Source organism: Hemiscyllium ocellatum, chromosome 39 (genome assembly GCF_020745735.1).
Source record: "Hemiscyllium ocellatum isolate sHemOce1 chromosome 39, sHemOce1.pat.X.cur, whole genome shotgun sequence".
Classification (NCBI taxonomy): Eukaryota; Metazoa; Chordata; class Chondrichthyes; order Orectolobiformes; family Hemiscylliidae; genus Hemiscyllium; species Hemiscyllium ocellatum.
Genome location: NC_083439.1, coordinates 39,067,303 through 39,089,005, shown reverse-complemented (window position 1 = coordinate 39,089,005; position 21,703 = coordinate 39,067,303). Strand labels below are relative to the sequence as shown.

General features: G+C 42.4%; 1 protein-coding gene across 2 annotated transcripts in view; it reads left to right on the top strand.

The window, feature by feature from the left end:
* Window positions 1-8,547: 8,547 nt before the first annotated feature.
* cers3a (ceramide synthase 3a) overlaps window positions 8,548-21,703 on the top strand; it is a 91,177-nt gene continuing 78,021 nt past the window's right edge. The window contains exon 1 of one of the 2 annotated variants that reach the window (XM_060853246.1): window positions 8,548-8,668. The gene's annotated coding sequence lies outside the window, so the exon portion shown is untranslated. The other variant, XM_060853245.1, reaches the window with a different exon arrangement.

Sequence of the window (21,703 nt, the reverse complement as noted above, 5' to 3'; positions counted from 1 at the left end):
CATATTTGTCTAGATTGAAATCCATCTGCCACTTTTCTGCCCAGTCTATCTATATCCTCCTATATTCTTTGACAGTCCCTTATGCTTTCCGCTACTCTACCAATCTTCATGTCATCTGCAAACTTGCTGATCATACCAACAGTGCCCTCTTCCAGATCACACCACTGGTCACCTTTCTCCATTTCGAGAAACTCCCTTCAACAACTACTCTTTGTTTCCTGTTGCTCAACCAGTTCTTTATCCTCTTAGCTAGAATCCCCTGCACACCATGTGACTTCACTTTCTCCATTAGTCTAAGGGAGAATCTACCCTTACCAATTAGTGCCTCCATGATCTTAGTCTCGATTGTTCATAAAGTGACAAAGGTGTCATCAACAGTGCTATCAAACTGTTCTTGCTTCACAAGTAATCTGCTAACTCATGCTCAGTTTGGGTTCTACCAGGGACACTGAGCTCCTGACCTCTTTATAGCTTTGGTTCTAAGTGGATGTAAAGCTGAATTTTAGTGATGATGTGAGTGACTGTACCTGATGTTAAGACTGCATTTAACCATTTGTGGCAGCGAGGAGCCCTGGTCTGGAGTCACTGGGAATGATAGAGAAAATTCCACTGTTTGGAGTCATATCTGGCACAAGGGAAGATGATTGTGATTGTTGGAAGTCATTCTTCCCAGTCTCAGACCATCTCTGCAGTCTTAAGGTAGTGTTTTTTGTCCAACCGTCTTCAGCTGCTCAATAATAAACTTCTCTCCATTATAAGTTCATAAGTGGGGATGTTTGCTGATCATTGCACAATGTTCAGCATCATGTGCACATCTTCAGATACTGAAACAAACCATGTCCAAATGCAAGAGTTAGACAATATCCAGACTTAGGCTTAAAAATGGTAAATAATATTCATGCCATATAAATGGTAGGCAATGACCATCTTTAATAAGGGAGAATTTAACTAATGTCCCTTGACATTCAATAGCATTACCATCAGTGATCAAAATCCTAAGGTTTAGTACAGACCATAAACTGAACTGGACTTGCCATATATGGTGGCTATTAGAATAGGTCAGAGCAGGTAGCTTGCAGTGAATGACTCATCTCCACACTCCCCAAAGCCTGATTTTCATCTACAAAGAACAAATCAGGAGTGTGAAGAACTACTCCCCACTCTGAATGGGTGCAGATTCAAGAACACTCAAGAAGATTGGCATCAATTGATGCAAAGCAGCCCTTTTTTTCCCAATTGTCGTGGGATATCAGTGTCACTGGCTGAGCCATCATTTATTGGCCATCTCTAATTCCCCTTGATCTAGTAGATTGCTATTGGGCTATTTCAGAGGGCAGTTACAAGTTATGGATGTCAACACCTCTACAAACATCCACATCCTCTACAACTGTGACTTAGCAGCAACAATGTGTACCTTCTACAAGATGCACTGCAGAACACCGAAGCTCCCTGAGAAAAAGAACAGGAAACAACATCACCAATCCAAGGAAATCTAAACATAAATAAAAAGTGGGCCACACCACCAGTGTTTCATCCTGAGGCTCTTGACCACTTCCATTGAGAAGGGCAAGGCTTGTGAATACATGAAAACACTACCACCTGCACGTTCCCTTCCAAAGCCACTGTAAAATTAGCGCTGTTCTTCCAGTTTGTGCTGAGCTTTACTAGAGCACTGCAGCAAGCCTGAGACCGAACACCTGAGCTTCCAGTTGCCCACCATATCAACACCCTGTTCCAATACCAACATCTCTCTCAGACTTGCTGCAGTGCTCCAGCGAAGCTATTTAAGAAGCTGGAAGAACAGCACTTTATTTTCCCCTTGGGGACCCTGCAGCTCTCTAGACTCAATATCAAGTTCAATAACTTTAAGGATAGCTTGAGCTCTCCCATATCCTTATCCTAACCCCCACCCATCAGGCCTTGTTAAATATTGTCAGCTATTACACACAACCCATCGTTAACCATTAACAGTCCCTATTAATAGTTATTCACTCTCCTAACCAGATCATTATTTACTCCTTTGTCTGTCCAACTGTTCTCTCTCTTTGGGCTCTATTCCTAACTATCATTTACACGTTATCCCCAACCCCAACCTTGTCAGGGATAGTCAGCACGGTTTTGTGAAGGGTAGGTCGTGCCTAACGAATCTTATTGAGTTTTTTGACAAAGTGACCAAACAGGTAGATGAGAATAAACCGGTTGATGTGGTGTATATGGATTTCAGCAAGGCGTTTGTTAAGGTTCCCCACAGTACACAAAGTTATTATATTATACAAAATGCGGAGGAATGGGATTGTGGGAGACATTGCAGTTTGGATCAGTAATTGGTTTGCTGAAAGAAAACAGAGGATTGTAGTTGATGGAACATGTTCATCTTGGTGTCCAGCAACTAGCGTGGTACCACAAGGGTCGGTGTTGGGTCCACTGCTGTTCGTCATTTTTATAAATGACCTGGATGAGGGCTTAGAAGGGTGGGTTAGTAAATTTGCGGACGACACGAAGGTCGATGGAGTTGTGGATAGTGACGAAGGATATAGTAGGTTGGAGAGAGACATAGGATGCAAAGCTGGCTGGGAGGTGGCAAATGGAGTTTAACGTGGACATGTGTGAGGTGATACACTTTGGACGGAGTAATCAGAATGCAAAGTACTGGGCTAATGGTAAGATTCTTGGGAGTGCAGATGAGCAGAGAGATCTCCGTGTCCGTGTACACAGCTCCCTGAAAGTTGCCACCCAGATTGACAGGGTTGTTAAGAAGGCATACAGTGTTTTGGCCTTTATTAATAGAGGGATTGAGTTCCGGAACCAGGAGGTTATGCTGCAGCTGTACAAAGCTCTGGTACGGCCACACTTGGAGTATTGTGTACAGTTCTAGTCACTGCATTATAAGAAGGATGTGGAAGCTTTGGAAAGGGTGCAGAGGAGATTTACTAGGATGTTGCCTGGTATGGAAGGAATGTCTTACAAGAAAAGGCTGAGGGCCCTGAGGCTGTTCTCGTTAGAGAGAAGAAGGTTGAGAGGTGACTTAATAGAGACATACAAGATAATCAGAGGGTTAGATAGGGTTGACAGGGAGAGCCTTTTTCCAAGTATGGGAACGGCAAACATGAGGGGACACAGCTTTAAAGTGAGGGGAGATAGGTATAAGACAGATGTCAGAGGTAGTTTCTTTACTCAGAGAGTAGTAAGGGTATGGAATGCTTCCATTCGGTATGGAACAGTAGTAGATTCACTAAGTTTAAGTGCATTTAAGTCATCATTGGCAGGCATATGGATGTACATGGAATAGTGTAGGTGGGATGGACTTCAGATTGGTATGACAGGGCGGTGCAACATCTATCTTCTGCATGTAAACTGACATTTTCCTAGCTACCATCAGTTCTGAGGAAGGGTCACTTGACCTAAAATGTTAATTCTGATTTCTCTCCACAGATGCAACCAGACCTGCTGAGCTTTTCCAGCAATTTCTGTTTTGTCTCTGACTTATCAGCGCTGTCACAGTTTGTTTTTGTCTTTTTCACTTAAGAGTCAACCATGACCAGAGTGGATAAGGATGGGATATTTCTTTTCCTAAAGCACATTACTGAACCAGGTTGAGTTTTTCTTTTAGAATTGAATTTACATTGTTGTTGTCAGGTTTTCCTTTTGTTGAATTCAGATTTCATCATCTGCCCATTGGTGGGGTTTAAACCCATGTCCCCAGAATATAAAAAAAACTGCTGAAGAAACTCAGCAACATTTTCAGAACTCCAACAGTTAAAAAAGACTTGATGATCATTCTGTTTCTCTCCAGAGATTTTGCCAGACCTGCTGTGTTTCTCCAGGATTCTGTGTTAGCCTCAGTCATTGGCACTGCTGCCTGACAGCACCAGAGACCTGGGTTTGATTCTAGTCTTGGGTAGCTGTCAGTGTGGAGTGTTTGCATTTTCTTCCCAAAGTCTGTTTCTTCTGGGTGCTCAAGTTTCCTTCCACAATTCAAAGATGTATAGGTTAGGTGGATTGGCCATGCTAAATTACCCCATAGTATCCAGGGATGTGGATTAGCTATGGGAAATGTGTGGTTGCAGGGATAAGGTGGTGGCTGGGAATGGTTGGGATGCTCTTCAGAGAGTCAGTGCAGACTTGATGGGTCGAATAGCTTCTTTTGACACTGTTGGGTTTCTAATCCTGTGTTTGTTCCAGATTTCCAACATCTGCTATATTTTGCTTTTATCCCTGAATTTCAGCCTGGAGGCTCTGGATTACTTGCTCAATGATAATGCCACTATCACCACCTCCCCTGGCTTCATGGATCATATGTTACTTTCTGAAGTTGGTTATTGTGGTGACCTGGAGGCACGGACAAATTTGTGAGGCTCCAGATGTTAGATATGGAATCCCTACAGTGTGGAAACAGGCCATTCAGCCCACCAAGTCCATACCGACCCTCCGAAGAGTAATCCACCCAGACCCATTCCCCTACCGCTCTACATTTACCTGAGACTAATACACCTAACTAATACATTCCCAAACACTATAGGCAATCTTAACAGGGCCAATTCACCTGACTTGCACATCTTTGGATTGTGGGAGGAAACATAGACAGACAAGGGGACTGTGCAAACTCCACACAGACAGTCACCTGAGAATAGAATCGAACCCGAATCCTTGGTGCAGTGAGGCAACAGTACTAACCACTGAGCCACCGCACTGCCCCCATAGTTCTCTAACAACATGACCTATGTTGATTATGCAAACTTAGAAACAGTATATATACAGTAAGATCTTAACACAAAGCAAAATGTTTCAACCTGTTCTCCAAACAACACTATCATTTTAAAGATACTCAAATTGAGAAAAGTTTCACTTCAACCTCAACTCTTACATTTTTATTTGTTGATTCCTTCCAGTTTCTTTTCCTTGGATTTGAGACAAATTTATGATTCCCTTCAGAGTCTGCTGTTGTTAACTTTTCACAATTCTCTTGGCCTAAACGTCTTCAGTTCTAAAGACCTGAACATTCTGTACACATACTCTCCTGGCTTGGAAGTGCCACAAAGTAAAGCACTTTGAGCATGACTGGTTCCCCTGAACTAAAAGCTTGATTCTCCTGCTCGGAGAAACTATTTTCCCTTCTGAACTGAACTCCTGGTTCTTCTGAATTAAGTTAAAAATCACACAACACCAGGTTATAGTTCAAAAGGTTTATTTGGAAACACTAGCTTTTAGAGTGCTGTTCTTTCTGAACTAAGACTAAGCTTTCTGGTATGTTATAATCTCAGCAATACAGTCCAGCTATTCACACTATAGGGTTCTTCCAGGTAAAGTTATTGAGATTTACAGCACGGAACAGACTCTTCAGTTCAACTCATCCATGCCGACCAGATATCCTAACCTAACCTAATCTCATTTCCCAGCACTTGGCCCATATCCCTCTAAAGTCTAGATTAGAGTGGTGCTGGAAAAGCACAGCAGGTCAGGCAGCATCCGAGGAGCAGGAAAATTGACGTTTCGGGCAAAAGACTTTTGCCCGAAATGTCGATTTTCTTGCTCCTCGGATGCTGCCTGACCTGCTGTGCTTTTCCAGCACCACTCTAATCTAGACTCTGATCTCCAGCATCTGCAGTCTTCACTTTCGCCATATCCCTCTAAACATTTCCTATTCATATACCCATCCAGATGCCTTTTAAACACTGTAATTGTACCAGCCTCCACCACTTCTGCCAGCTCATTCCATATACGCGTGTGAAAAAGTTCCCCCTTAGGTCCCTTTTATATCTTTCCCCTCTCACCCTAAATCTAAGCCCTCTAGTTCTGACTCCTCCACCCTGGGGAAAAGACCTTGTCTATTTATCCTATCCATGTCCCTTATGATTTTATAAACCTCTTTAAGGTGACCCCTCAGCCTCCGCACTCTAGAGGAAACAGCCCCAACCTTTTCAGTCTCTCCCTACAGCTCAAACCCTCCAACCCTGGCAACATCCTTGTAAACCTTTTCTGAATCTTTTCAAGTTTCACAACACCCTTCCGATAGGAAGGAGACCAGAATTGCACACAATATTCTAAAAGTTGCCTAACCAATGTCCTGTATAGCCACAACATGACCTTAAAATCTGATTGAAGATTTGTAGCTCGGGTATCCATTGTTGTGGTTCTGCTCGCCGAGCTGGAAGTTTTTGCTGCAAACGTTTCGTTCCCTAGCCAGGGAACGAAACGTTTGCAGCAAAAACTTCCAGCTCGGTGAGCAGAACCACAACAACAACATGACCTACCAACTCCTATACTCAGTGTTCTGACCAATAAAGGAAAGCAAATGCCTTCTTCACTATACTACCTACCCGTGACTCTACTTTCAAGGAAGTACGAACCTACATTCCAAGGTCTCGTTGTTCAGCAACATTCCCCAGGACCTTACCATTAAGTGTATAAGGAGGAGAAAGTGAGGTCTGCAGATGCTGGAGTGTCAGAACTGAAAATGTATTGCTGGAAAAGCGCAGCAGGTCAGGCAGCATCCAAGGAACAGGAAATTCGACGTTTTGGGCATAAGCCCTTCCTGATGGGAAGGGGCCCAGCAATCATTTCCTTAGCTTCCCAGTTCTAGGGTACACCTGATCAGGTCCTGAGGATTTATTTGCTTTTATATGTTTCACGGCATCCAGCACCACCTCCTCTGTAATATGGACATTTTTCAAGATGTCACTATCTATTTCCTCACACTCTACATCTTCCATGTCCTTCTCCACACATAAACACTAATGCAAAATACTTGTTTAGTATCTCCTCCATTGCCTGTGGTTTCACACATAGGCTGCCTTGTTGATCTTTGAGGGGCCCTATTCTCTCCCTAACTACCCTTTTGTCCTTAATGTATTTATAAAATCCCTTTGGAATATCCTTAACCCTATTTGCCAAAGCTATCTCATGTCCCATTTTTTCATCCCAATTTCTCTCTTAAGTCGAGTCCTACTGACTTTATACTCTTCTAAGGATTCACTCGATCTATCCTGTCTATACCTGACATATGCTTCCTTCTTTTTAACCAAAAACTCAATTTCTTTAGTCATCCAGCATCCTACACCTACCAGCCTTATCTTTCACCCTAACAGGAGTATACTGTCTTTGGACTCTCGTTATCTCATTTCTGAAGGCTTCCTATTTTCCAGCCATCCTTTCACCTGCGAACATCTGTCTTCAATCAGCTTTTGAAAATTCCTGTGTAATACTACCAAAACTAGCCTTCCTCCAATTTAGAACTTCAACTTTTAGGTCTATCTTTTTTCATCACTATTTTAAATCACTATGGTCACTAGCCCCAAAGCGCTATCCCACTGACACCTCAGTCACCTGCCCTGCCTTATTTCCCAAGAATAAGTCAAGTTTTGCACCTTCTCCAGTAGGTAGACCCACATACTGAATCAGTAAAGTTTCTTGCAAACACTTAAATTCCTCTCCATCTAAACCCTTAACACTATGGCAGTCCGAGTCTATGTTTGGAAAGTTAAAATTCCCTACTCTGACCACCCTGTTATTCTTACAGATAACTGAAATGTCCTTACAAATTTGTTTCTCAATTTCCCATTGACTATTAGGGGGTCCATAATACAATCCTAATAAGGTGATTGTCCCTTTTTTTTATTTCTCAGTTCTGTCCAAATAACTTCCCTAGATGTATTTCCAGGAATATCCTCCCTGAGGACAGCAGTAATGCTATCCCTTATCAAAAATGCCACTCCTCCTTCTCTCTTGCTCCCCTTTCCATCTTTCCTATCGCATTTGTATCCTGGAACATTAAGCTGACAGTTTTGTCCCTGAGTTCATCTGCCTTCCCTGTTAGGCCTCTTGTATTGAAATAAATGCAGTTTAATTTATCAGTTCTATCCTGTTCTCTGCTTTGTCCCTGCCTGCCCTGACTGTTTGACTCACTTCGGTTCTCAAGTTTAGCAGTCTCAGATTGATCTCTTTCCTCACTATCTCCCTGGGTCCCCCTCACCACCCCCCACCCCACCTTACTGGTTTAAATCCTCCTGAGCAGCTCTAGCAAATCTCTCTGCCAGTATATTAGACCCCTTCCAATTCAGGTGCAATCCATCCTTCTTGTACAGGTCACTTGTACCCCAGAAAGAGATTCCAGTGATCCAAAAATGTGAAACCTTCTCCACTGCACCAGCTCCTCAGCCACACATTCATCTGCTCTATCCTCCTTATTCTCCCCTCACCAGCTCATAGTACTGGGAGTAATCCAGATATTACTAGCCTTGAGGACCTCCTTTTTAAAATTCCTGCTTTACTTTATATCTTCTCCCTTCAGAATCTCATCCTTTTCCCTTTCTATGCTGTTACTTCCGATGTACACAATGACCTCCTGCTGATTCCTCTCCCAGATATCCTTGATCCTGGCACCAGGGAGGGAACACACCATTCTGATTTTTTGCTGCCGAACTTGCCAGTCATCACATGCTTTCCTGGAACTGATGTACTTGGGTCACTGTTCCAAATGACTTTGACAGGCTTGAAATAATTACCTTCCCACCTATCTCTACTTTAAAATCCAAAGTATACTAAGTTACGCATTCATTATTACAACATTCTCTGAGAGTGTAGGTCTGATTCGCACCGCAGGAACAGCCCCGCCCTTTTATCAGCACAGCCTCCGACTGTGCGTTACATTTTGGTCGATCGACGCTTACAGGTAAGTTGTCGAAACCGTATGACTCACGTTTTTTTTTTAAATTTCCTGTCCTTCCAGCAGTTCACATCAGCAACTGAATTGGACCTGTGTAAGGCAGCCCGTCCTTCAGGTGTTGTGGAGTGAAACAGTATTAACTCTAATAGAAGCTCCTGAGTTAGTTGAACTGTACACGTGTGGCGAGCCTGGCTGGATACTCTTGTGTTCGAACAGTTTAAGTTCGCTGTAGTCCTGTGACCTCTGACCCTGACTTAAAGAATTTTGAAAGCTACGTATAAAAGGTGAGCTACATATTTGTAATTACAGTCTAAAATTAAGTCCACCTCTGTCTAATTATCACTGCATTTCCTGAATGTTCTGTGTCGGCCCACAAACACGGTATGTCCCCAATGACTGCTAACTCTAGACTCATTTTGTCCTCATAACCTGTGCAGAGGGTTGGTTCAGGATTCAAAACTTACTTCGAAGTGAACCAGTGTTTTTTTTTTGGTTTTCACGTCAAGGTGCCCTTTAATCGGAGAGGTGGTGTTAATGTGTGAAGTAACGCAGTGATTTTGCAAGAATGAATGCGCGGGTCTAAGCAGTAACCAAACTCCAGTTCCGAGAGGTGGGGACTTTCTGTTGAGTTAGCAACAAGGAATGTAACTTAAATTAAATGACTCACCAACCCAGTTGTAAACTTGGGAAAAGAACTCGCTGGGATCCGCTGCGGAAAATTGTTGCATTCGAAAATAAGACAATTCTTGAATTAGCCCCTGCTCCCTGAGCTGGCACAGTGTTCAATGATAGCCAGTTTTTTTTTGCATGTAATTCGTGTGAGTGTCCGAGTTGTTGGGATGGTTTGTGTTTTGGGGGTTAGATTAGCCAACTTCATGGCGAGGAAGCGGGTTAATCTCGCTGTTTAACCTGAAAAACGGGTTTTGAAATTATAAACCGCTTACAGATGTGTAACTCCTTGTGTGTGCGGAGCTCTCCTGTTTAAAGAGTGGTTCCAGGCCGCAATTTCTGTAAAGGCCTGGCACGTTGATTTCTAACTCCTTAACTTATCGATATAAGGGGTTTAAACTCCAACCTTCGTTACTGACGCTCCAACTGACCTTGTTTGGTTGGGGGTGGGGTGGAAACTTTCCAAAACAAGCTCGGGAAACATTATAACAAAATCTAGGACAGGCAAGGACGTTTTCAAGAAAGCCCGAGCACCAGATCACTGTGGATTCGTATCGCCGGTCGGAATTCTAACGCTAGGAGAATCCTGTCCTCTAGTGACCTCTTAAGTGATCCCAGGACTTTCAGCATTCGCTCGGAGTCGAAACACTTGAAATCATAGAATCTTACAGCAGGAGGTCGTTCGACACCCATTGTGTAGATACCGGCTCCGGAAAGAGTTACCCAGCTGGTCCCACTCTCCAGCCCTCTAACTCCTTCACTTTCAACTCTGCATCCAGCTTTTTCTTTTGAAGCCTCCTAATGAGTACGCCTCCATCACACTCTTGGGCAGCTCAATCCAAATCCTATCAACTCTGAGTAAAGATGTCACCTTATCTCACTCCTTGTCTTGCCGATAATCTTGAAATTATGATTCTCAGTTACTCAGATACCAACTATTGGAAACAGAATATCTTTTCAAAGTTTGGGAAAAGATTTGTAGCTCGGGTGCTGGTTGTTGTAGTTCTGTTCGCCGAGCTGGGAATTTGTGTTGCAGACGTTTAGTCCCCTGTCCAGGTGACATCCTCAGTGCTTGGGAGCCTCCTGTGAAGTGCTTCTGTGATGTTTATAAATGCCGGAGGAAACATCACAGAAGCGCTTCACAGGAGGCTCCCAAGCACTGAGGATGTCACCTAGACAGGGGAACGAAATGTCTGCAACACACATTCCCAGCTTGGCGAACAGAACCACAACACAGAATATCTTTCCTGACTGTCAAAATTGTTCATAGTTAAAAATCACACAACACCAGGTTATAGTCCAACAGATTTAATTGGAAGCACACTAGCTTTCGGAGCAGCACTCCTTCATCAAAGTGCAATACATTGCACTTTGCTCAAAAGCTGCATATATTCATGTAGAACTCTGAGCTCAAAAACTGCAGAAATTTATGTAAAACTCTGTTATCTCACTTTTTAGATTTGAATCAATCTAAACATCATGGCATAGACAGAGAACACAGGGGGCGAACACCTTCAACATATTCTCCAGCTATCACCATTGTTAACAGCTAACCCGAGAATGCAACTTTTAAAAAGGATTTGTGATTTACACGTGAAAGCAGTGAAACTATCACTGTATTCTAATGGATGAAAGGCTTAACATACAATCAATTTTTCAATGTATAATTTCAGTTACATCACACTGTAAAATTTTGCTATATATTCTGTTACGATCGAGTCCTCCACCATCACCTGATGAAGGAACGTCACTCCAAAAGCTAGTGTGCTTCCAATTAAACCTGTTGGACTATAACCTGGTGTTGTGTGATTTTTTTTTAACCTTGTACACCCCAGTCCAACACCAGCATCTCCAAATCAAAATTGTTCATAGTTTTGAACACCTCAATAATGTTCACCTCTTGATCGTCTCTGCTGCGAGGAGTATAAGGCAAATCTCTTAAATCTTTGCTTGTGTCTAAAATCCTTCATTCCTGGTATCCATTTCAGTAAATCTCCTTTCGTACTTTCTCCAGAATTTTGATATCTTTCCTTTTAAATAAGGTATCCAAAATGGAATGCAATACTCTAAACATGGTTTAACCAGTGATTTGTATGATGCGTAGCATCACTTCCCTACTTTAATACTCTTATACCTCTACTTTATAACCACCTTAACAACTGTTTCAACTTGCCTGACCACCTTCAGAGAATTATGCATGTGAACCCTGAAGCTCCTATACTCATGTACTCCCCTCGAAGGTGGAACATTAAGTCTATAGTGTTTATGTTTCTTCTACCAAAATACATTTTCTCACATTTCTCTGCTTTGAAATTCATTTGACAAGTGTCTGCACATTTGGGTAACTTGTCACTGTCCCTCTAAAGTCACTCAGCGGCATCCTCATGACTCAGTATTCTCCCGAGCTGAGTATCACCTGCAAACTTAGAGATTTTGCCCTCACCACACATCTCTACATCACTTTATATAAAAAGGCTTCCAACACCCATCTCTAGAGAACATCACTTTCAACACATCTCCAGTCTGAGAAATACTGGTCTACCACCGTTCCCTATCTTTCTAATCTAGGCTGTCAAAGACCCATTAATCCAAAGAATTTCAAATTTACTAACCAACCTGCCATGTGGCATTGCATCAAATGTTTTCTGAAAGTCCAAATAAACAACATGCACAGCATACCACTGCCTGTGTTTCTTCGTCAAAGAACTCAATCAAATTTGTCAGATGTTATCTGCTCTTGACAAAACCGTGTTGATTATCTGGTAATAACTCTGTATATTTAACCTAATCTCGTTTTATAGCCTCCATTGATTTTCCCACTATTGATGTCAAGCTGACAGATTTGTAGTTTCTTGAGTTATCTTTTTTCCCTTTCTTAAACAATGATGTCACATTTGCAATCCTCCAGTCCCCTGGGTCTAATCCTCTTTTCAGGACAGAAAACATCTGTCAATAGGTCTGTGATTTTTCTCCTTTTTTAACTTTCAGAAATCTAGGATGCGTTTCATCTGGGCCTGGTGACTTCTCTACCTTGAGTACTGCTAGCCTTTTGAGCACATTTATCATTATACTGCTCAATTGCTCAACACCTAAATTTCAACGAGGCCATTATCGCCGTATTCTAATTGGGTAAAGATAGAAGCAAAATATTTATTTAGTACATAGAGTCACAGAAATGCACAGCACAGAATCAGTCCATGCTGATCAGATATCATAAATTAATCTCGTCTCATTTACAAGCATTTGGCTCATATACCCATCTAAATGCCTTTTAAATGTTGCAATTGTACCAGTCTCTACCACTTCCTCCAGCAACTCATTCCATACACGCACCACCCTCTGCATGAAAACATTGTTCCTTGCATCCCTTTAAATCTCACCTTAAACCTTTGCCTTTGATTTTGGACTCCCCTGCCCTGAGGAAAAGACTTTAGACTATACACCCTATCCATGTCCCTCATGATTTTATAAATTTCTATAAGCTCACCCTGCAGTCTCTGATGCATGAGGGGAAGTAGCCCTCACCCATTCAGCCACTCTCTGCAGCTCAAACATTCCAACCCTAACAACATCTTTTTCTCTGAACCCTCTGAAGTTTCATAACATCTGCAAACTTACTAGCCATATCTCCTATATTCACAGTCAAATAATTTATGTAAATGACAAAAAGCAGTGGGCTCAGCATTCATTCTTACAGCATACTGCTGGTCACGGTCGTCCAGTCCAAAAAGTAACCATGCACCACTACCCTATCTTAAGTGGCTACCTCTCCCTGTATTCCATGTGATCTAATCTTGCTAACCAGTCTATGATGTGGAACCTTGTTGAATGTCTTGCTGAAGCCCACCAATCTGCCTTCACCAATCTCCTTCATCATTTCTTCAAAAAATTCAATCAAGTTAGTGCGACATGATTTCCCACGTTCAAACCTATGGTGACTATCTCAAATCAGTCCTTGCCTTTCAAATAAATGCAAATCCTGTGCCTCAGAATCCCCTCCAACCCATCACTGAGGTCATGCTCACCAATCTGTAGCTTCCTGGCTTTTCCTACCACCTTTCTTAAATAATGGCACCACGTTAGCTAACCTCCAATCTTCATGCACCTCACCCATGGCTATTGATGATATAAATATCTCATCAAGGCTCCCTGCAATCACTTCCACAAAGTTCCAGGGTACACTTGATCAGCTCCTAGAGATTTTTTCACCTTTTATGTTTTCAGACATCCAGCATTACCTCCTCTGTTTAGATATCACTATCTACCTCTGCAAGTTCTCTAGCTTCCATATCCTTCTCCACCTCTGACGCATTCTTTGTTATCCTCCTGGTAATCCAGAATCTGAAAGACGTTTCTTGTGGATCTCCCAATTTTTGGTTTGCAGTTATGAACCTGCTCTCATTTTGCTGATACGGGGGGGGGGATGTCAGTTACTTTAAATACTCCTTCCCCTTTTGTCTCACTTCCATGGCTCCATCATGAGACAGAGACAAAAACAAAACTGCAGCTGCCGGAATCTGATGTAGACAGGCTGGAGGCTGGAAGTACACAACAAGTCAGGCAGCATCGGGAGATAGAGCAGTCGACGTTTCAGGTGTAACACTTCTTCAGGACCCATCATGAGAGAGTCTGACAAAAGGTGAACAGTTTGCAGTAAGAAAAAATCCAAAGGTTTGAATTTCTGCTTGATTCTCCCAATCAGCTGTTTTGGCATAAAGTAGGCAAATATTTCTGGGGGAATGGCATTGAAAATGTTTACCTATTTCACTGTCTTTGACCCTGTTGCAGAAATGCAGTCTCATGACTCTTCTCGTCTCCCTAAGGGACAAGAAGAGGCCATTCATGTCATACAGTCAACTGCAGCCTTTGAAGGGAGAGAGATCCAGATTCCTACTTTTTATGAACCAGGCCAGACCCCCTCAAAACATTTCAAGAAAGTAACCTCGACCCTAACTTTGCTGGTTATTTTAAGCAGGTATAATGTGGATATTCCAGGACGGATGCAGTAGGTCAAACCACTTAGTTTTAAACAAACAGAATTTATTTACAAGATTAATGAAACACAAACAAAAGAGAACAAAATATAGAATAACTTCACCTATCTGTAACTCAACAGATTATCCAAACTTTACGATGCTGGTTCCCAATACTTGCAACAATCCCTGTAAACACCCTTTCACACAAAAGGTAAAATCACACACAAGGTCTTCGAGGAGAGACAGATGGAAGCCTCTTCATGTAGCTGTATTTTGGACCAGCAGCCACAAAATTGTCTGACTGCTTTCAGTGATCAGCCGGAATGCTAAAACCAAACCAAATCGGGGAAAAGCTGAGCTGGGAGAACTGGCATTCCCCTTTCATTGTACAAGTTTTTTTTAAAACATAAGCCTTTTGCCTGAGGCAGTATCTGTTAGCTATAATTAACTTGGCCTTAAAGCCTATTAAAAGCCAGACCTTTCAGAATCGCTGCTTTTCTGACCACCCTGGGAAAAATAAACCAAGAACCCCATAACCTTGTTAAAGGAGCACCACCATCACACACTACCCTTTGAATGAAGAAGTGCTTCCTCAACATCCCTGAAATAATCTGGTTCTAACACTGAGGTTGTGTCGTTTTCTTCTGGCCTCTCCTAGAGTACTATTTCCATTTATTGTAACAAATGCTAATAATTTTAAACATCTTAGTGAGATCAATTCCTAGCCTTCCCTGTTCAGGACAGCACAGCTGGAGATTTGGGATGAGAATAATAGCTTCCCTTACAGTGTGGATGCTGGCTCTTTGGCCAGTCAGGTCCACACTGACCCTCTGAACAGCATCCAACCCCAAGCCAAATCCCTACCCTGTCCTGTACCCTGCATTTCCCTTGGCCATTCCACCTAACCTGCACATCTTTTGATATGGAGGGAACAAAGAAACCTTGAAGGAGTGCAGTCCATATCATGACATTAGTAAGCAAGGGAATGCATAGTGGGGAACTGCAAAGGAGGGTTTGTCGTTATAGAAGATTCTACAGTTTGGGGAGGAGTGGTTGCAAACAGACATTTCTGCAACTGTCATTAAGTTCTGCTAACCATGTTGTCTGTCCAACAACGGACATCGTGGAAAGAGACAGGGATGTATGCATTTGATTTGGGGTGTGGGCAGGAGAGCATTCCAGGCCAGGTAGGTTCATCTCGGGTCTTTCTAAATAATGAGGAAGATGTTGATTTAAAATGGAAGCAGGTGATGTTCTCATCTGCGAAAGCCAATGTCCTGTCCTGATTGACACCACTTAATTCAATTTGGTTTCTCAGCCTTTCTTCCTCTCTCCCAAAATGCAGCCAGAGACTTTCATGTGGAAAATACAACACCTCATGGTGTACAGAAGAAGTCCTTTGTTTTTTTTTGATACCTCCCCTCTCTACTAAGCTGCAGGGGCCAGTTAGTTCGGTTGGCTAGTTTGCAATTCAGAATTATGCCAACAGTGTAGATTCATTTCCTGCACCAACTGGAACCTGGACTCTGACCATGAAGAATGCTCCTCAACCTTTTCCCTCGTGTGAGGCATGGTGACCCTCTGGTTAAACCATCAGGAGAGTTGATGAAGGATTTATATCTGAAACATTGTCTAACCTGCTCCTTGGATGCTGCCTGACCTGCTGTGCTTTTCCAGTGCCACACTTTTCAACTCTCTATCTTCACCCAAAGACTGTTAAATTGTCAGATTTGCTAGAGTTAATGCAACTTGCAATATTAACTCTTTCAGAACCATTATTTTAGACAATATGGATGCTTGCACCTGCACTTTGCATGAACTGGTTACTTCTTAGCATTCAGTAAAACTGTTCAACTCCTTGTGTATTTTCACAACTCCTTTATTTATATCTGTGTGTAGATTTTCAAGTATAGAGCTCTTTAGCCTTGTACCCCAAACATCCCTCTTCAAATGTTCTAGTGAAGACTAGTGACTTTGTTAAGTGAGCAGTTACATCATCTTTACCTAATTTATATGAATTTTAATATACTGCATTCCAAATCACCCCCCCCCCCCACCTCTCAGAGAGGCACCTCTTGGAATTAGTCTGTATTTGATGTGTTTTATATAAATTTGAATGACTTCTACATAAAATGATTTCATTTTTAAAGATGCCTTGGCCATCAGCTGCTGGTGTGGGGCAACGTAAAAATGTACCATTTAGCACATGCTTCCTGGTGAGAATATGTCAGCATGATGTAGTTTCTGTGTGTCTACACCCAGTTCTCCTTGTGATTCTGAATACTGACTTAGCTTCTGTTTAACCTTGCTGCTGGACTAAGCCCAGGATGGCACCTGCTATTTACCTTCTGATTGGATTTGAGTTCTGTTTGTCTTATTCATAATCAGCGAGTTGTAGTTACTTTAAAACTTGTACTATGAATCAAAGTTCAAACTGAACTGCATACAGGAACTTTGGTACTTTTTTTTTACTCATAACAACTGAAGCAGTTTCTGACAGCACAGTGATGTGTGAATTTGGTGCAATGTGAACAAGACCCACAGAACTTTTTAAATTATTCATTCATGGGATATGGACATCATTGGCTAGGTCAGCACTTTTGCCACCCTTAATTATGCTAAAGGTGATGGTTGAAAGTTCAAAGAATCTGACCCAACAAAACAGAACGGCAATGTCTTTCAGAATCAGGATGATGTGTGATTTGGAAGGCGATCTTGGAGGTGATGTACCTATGAAGGCTCTTGTCCTTTTAGATGATAGAGGTCACATGTCTGGAAGGTAATGTCAAAGGATTTTTGAGTTCCTGCAGTGCAGCTTGTAGATGTTAGACATTGCTGCCACTGTGACATTGGACGAAGTAAATGCTAAGGTGGCAGTGATGAGAATGTTGGCCAGGTTGATGGCTTTGTCCTGAATAGTGTTGACATTCTTCAATCTTATTGGAATTAATGGTCAGAATTTGCATGGTACAAATATCACTTGCTCCCTGTCACCACATGTTTTGTTTTATTGTGTTATGTCTCAGTCATGTATCTTTTTAAGAATGCAGCGTGTCTTTGAGAGGCATGCTTATGAAGTCACATAGCATGGGACCTGAGGATATGAAAATCTTGGACGGCCTCCTAAATCTGATCACTTGAAGGGAATCATACTTGTCGAAGTCGGCCCATCTCTTGTGACTGAAGAGCGTGATACTTGCCCAGATATGTGTCTGTGACTGTGAATTGCACACAATAATCTTAGTAATAAATAATTTGAATCTTTTGAAACCATTATCCCCACAGTTTGCCAGGGATGACATAACTTTTGACGCATCAGGTTAATAATGTATGAGGCAAAACTCACAAAAGTATATATCTAAATGGTGCTGCGCACTGTTCAATTGACAGCAAGAATCATTAATTTTGATCTTTTTAATTGATCTCAGTGATGTTGTCACTGGCTGGCCAGAATTTAGTGCCTGTCCTGGTTACCACTGAGAAAGTGGTAGTGGTGAACTGCTTTCTTGAACCACTGCAGCTCATGAGCTGTTGCAAGGCCCATAATGCCTTAGAGGGGGAATTCGAGGATTTTGACACAATGATAGTGAAGGAGTAGCAATATATTTCCAAGTCAGAATGGGGACTGGCTTGGAGGGGAATCTGCAGATTGTGGTGTTTCTCTTGTCTCTGTGGATGATTATTTTCATAGAAGGTGCTGACTAAAGATGTTTGAATGGGAGATCCAAGATGGCGGCGACTCAGCAAGTCTGAGTCTACAGAGCCCTTCCCAAAACCTGGGCAAAGTGGGTTTCCTGTCCCCACCACACTTGCCAAACCACCCAAAAAATTTCTTTAATCTTAATTAGCTGCTGAATATTATATTTAAACAGTCTAATACTGAGTGGATAATGAGTAAATCGAAGGGACCCCGCAGCTCTCAGAAAACAAAGACCCCTCCCCCACCCTCCTCTCCTCCTGCTGCAGCTGATGTAAAAATGGGCCTTATAGAGATGATTGCCAGATTGGAATCGACACTCGTCGATTTCATCACAGAATCCCGACAACGCTGGAATGCATTCGAAGAAAAGCTGCAAAAACAGAATCAAACCATCGGGGAATTACAGGGCCGAGTGGAGGGGGCGGAACTAAAGGCCACGACCTCCGAGGCTGCAGCTCAAACAGCTGCAGAACAGGTATGAAAGCTCCAGCAGAGAATCCGAACCTTTGAAATTTACATCGATGATATTGACAACAGAAATCGGAGAAAAAATATTCGGTTGCTGGGCCTTCCCGAGCAAGAAGGGAAGGGACAGCTAGTAGCATTTCTGGAGCGATTTTTGCCGCAGCTTTTAAACCTGCGGGCTGAAACTGACCGGGTAAGGCTGGAGTGGGCCTACCGGGTCGCAGTACGCGGATCTGGCCCAAACCAGCGCCCACGCCCGGTCCTGTTCCGGCTGCAGAGCTATAGGGAGAGGCAGATACTCCTGGATGCCTCCAGAAAGCTTGGAAAGGATCCTAAAGCCATGATCCATGAAGGATCCAAGATTATGTTATTTCAGGACTTCTCCCCGGCTTTGGCCCAAAGAAGGAAGGCGTTTGATGAGGTGAAGAAATGTTTAAGGGACTTAGATATTCAATACACCTTACGCTACCCAGCAACGTTATGCTTTACCCACGAAGGATCCGAGTATAATTTTAGATCACCAGAAGAGGCCAAGAAACTTTTAGACTCGGTTAAATAAATCGTAAGAGACAATTTACGTTGGCTTGCCTCTCTCACACTCCGTGGGGAGAAATGGATACTTTATTCTACTTTGCTTTTGCCTCTGGGAGCGGGGTTGTCTTCCTTGCTATCTTATGTTATTATACTTAACTGTAATCTGTTGGAGTTGTAATTTTATAGTTATGTGTGTTTGTACGTGGCATTGATACTATCAGATATACTCAGGTATGGGTGGGGAGGGGTGGGGGTGCGGCGCTCACTGTTAACTCTAGCTCGGTATTATATCGAGGGTGGGACACTGTTTGGGAGAGGATATGGTGGAACGTTGGAAAGGTAGTAAGGCCCCCTGAGAACAAGGGGGAAGATCTCCATTCAAACATGTTTAATTTTTTGTTCTTATTGTTTGGAAATAGCTTAATTTTTATCATACTGTTATGAGTGTATGAGAGAACATTTTCTCTTGTTTGAAGGATGTAAGCGACTCAACTATACACTCTGGATGATTGTGGATTAGTTGAATTTTGATGATTATATATTTAAGATCTATTTTTATATTAATGTTTGTGCTTGAAAATTCTGCTTATTTTTGTAAATTTGTCAAAATGTTAAACTTCCAATAAAAAATCTATATAAAAAAAAGTTTGAATTTCTGCATTGCATTGTGTAGACAATAAACATTGCTTCTACTGAGCGCCTGTCATGGAGTGAATGGATGATTGTGGGCATGTCAATCAAGTAGGTTGCTGTATCCTGTATGGTTAACTTGAGTGTTAAAGTTGCAGTAATCCAAGCAAGTGGCTCATATTCCATCAAGCTGCTGACTTGTGCCTTGTAGTTGCTGGACAGGCTTTGGGGAGACAGGAAGTGAGTTACTCGCTGCAGTATTCTCAGCCTCTAGCTTGTTCTTATAGCCACTATTTATGTGGCAAGTCAAATTGGGTTTCTGTTCAATGGGAACCCCCTAGGCATTCATTTTTTTTCTTTTGGGCCATCCAGTTTCATTTCTTTGGTAAGATTTTAGAGTCCATTGTTAATAATAAGATTGAGGAGTATTTGGAAGTGCATGGTAAAATGGAGCTGAGTCAGCTTGGTTTTGCCAAGGGAAAGTCATGCCAACAAATTTTAGAATTCTTTTAAGGAGGTGGAGAGCCAGTGGACATGATCTATTTGGATTCCCAGAAAGCCTTTTAACAAAGTTCCATGTAGGAGACTGCTAAATAAGATAAGAGCCCATCATGGGAAGGGCAAGGTACTGGCATTGAGAGAGAATTAGCTGACTGACAGAAGGCAGAGAATAGGGATAAAGAGGTCTTTTTCTGTCAGCTGGTGAAAAATGGAGTTCTGCAGGTGTTGGTGATAGGATCACTACTATTCAAGTTATCCAATAATGAAGGAACTGAAGGAATTGTTACTAAGTTTGCAGATGGCACAAAGTTAGGTGGAGGAACTGGTTGTATTTGGGGAGCGGAGAGGCTACAGAAAGACTTGGACTAGCCAAAGCATTGGCAGATGGAATAGAATGCGGGAAAATGAGAGGTTATGCACCTTGGTAGGAAAAATAGAAGCATAGACTATTTTCTGAATGAGAAAAGGCTTTGGAAATCTGTAGAACAAAAGGACTTGGGAGTTCTAGTCCAGGGGTTAACATGCAGGCTCAGATTGCAATTAGGAAGGCATTTCAACAGAGCTAGAAGACAAATTCGGGACATACTGCTGTGGCTGTGTAAGGCTTTGGTCAGGCTGCATTTCGAACAAATGTTTTGTAAGCTGTCATGGGCCTTGTGTCTCGAATGGTACAATATAAAACATCGTACAACATAGTACAGCCACTTCAGCCCTTGATGTAACGCTGATCTTTTATCCTACTCTAAGTTCAGACTAAAATACACACCCTTCATTGTACTATCTTCTGTGTGCCTATCCAAGAGTTGCTAAAATATCCCTAATGTATCTGACTCTACTACCGCTGTTGGCAGTGCATTCCACGCACCCACTGCTCTGTGTAAAGAAACTACCTCTGACATCTCCCCATAACCTTCCTCCTTAAAATTATGTACTTCTGTGATAGCCGTTCCCACCCTGGAAAAAGATCTCTGGTTATCCACTCTATTTATGCCTCTCATCATCTTGTACACTTCTATCAAGTCACTTCTCATCCTCCTTCGTTCCAATGAGAAATGCCCTAGCTTCCTCAAACTTTTTTCATGAGACATGCCCTTCAGTCCAGGTAGCATCCCAATAAATTTCCTCTGCACCCTCTCTAAAGCTTCCACATTTTTCCTATAATGTGGCAGCCAGAACTGAACACACTATTCCATGTGTGGTAACCAGGGCTCTGTAGAGATGCAGCATAACCTTTATAGCTCTTAAACTCAATCCCCCTGCTAATAAAAGCCAACAAACCATCCATTTTCTTTCCAACCCTATCAACATAGGTGGCAAAGTTTGAGAGATCTATGGAGTTGGACCACAAGATCCCTCTGTTCCTCCACACTGCCAAGAATCCTGCCTTTAACCTGCCTTCGGGTGGCACAGTGGTTTGCGCCAGAGATCCGGGTTCAATTCCCAACTCAGGAACTCTGTGTGGAGTTTGCATATTCTCCCCGTGTCTGCGTGGGTTTCCTCTGGGTGCTCCAGTTTCCTCCCACAGCCCAAAAATGTGCAGGTTAGGTGAATTGGCCATGCTAAATT